Genomic DNA, 570 nt, shown 5'->3' with positions numbered 1-570 from the left:
CAGTGATTATGACGCTAGTCAGCAGTCTTGGAACTTTCAAGGATCATAAAAACGAAATCTTATAATGACAAGAAACGCCTATTTCTGTTGATTCTCGAAACAGGCATTTATTGGGGGCAATTTGTTAGCTGAAGATTTCGTTTTATGTTGTTTGTCCTTCGAAGGAGTTGAGAATCGAAGGAAAGATGGTTACTGATGGCCATCCCTTAAAAAGTAAAAGAATGGCTACTGATGGTCATGCTTCGAAAAATAAAGACTTCTAAGTTCGATGAAGATAAGTGAACGATGAAAGATTAATGAAAGCATATGTCTTCGGGACTTAGACAAAATTCATAGAATATGTATTCAAGTATTACTACTTAGCGTGTTTTTTAGTAGTGTTTGTTTAATACACTGCCACGCGTCGAAGATGGACTCAGGCGGGAAGATTTGAAATTCGAAGACGGTTTCGTAACCGTTCAACAACAGATGGCTTCGCTGGAAGTTCTGATGAGAAACGTGGCAGCAGATTAGTATAGGACCGTTAAGGTCGAAACTAGTATAAATAGGAGTCTTAGTGTTAGGATTCTG

The sequence above is a fragment of the Vicia villosa genome, linkage group LG7 (genome assembly GCF_029867415.1).
Source record: "Vicia villosa cultivar HV-30 ecotype Madison, WI linkage group LG7, Vvil1.0, whole genome shotgun sequence".
In the NCBI taxonomy this organism is placed as follows: domain Eukaryota; kingdom Viridiplantae; phylum Streptophyta; class Magnoliopsida; order Fabales; family Fabaceae; genus Vicia; species Vicia villosa.
The sequence above is the reverse complement of the archived record's forward strand: the minus strand, read 5'-3'. Positions refer to the sequence as shown.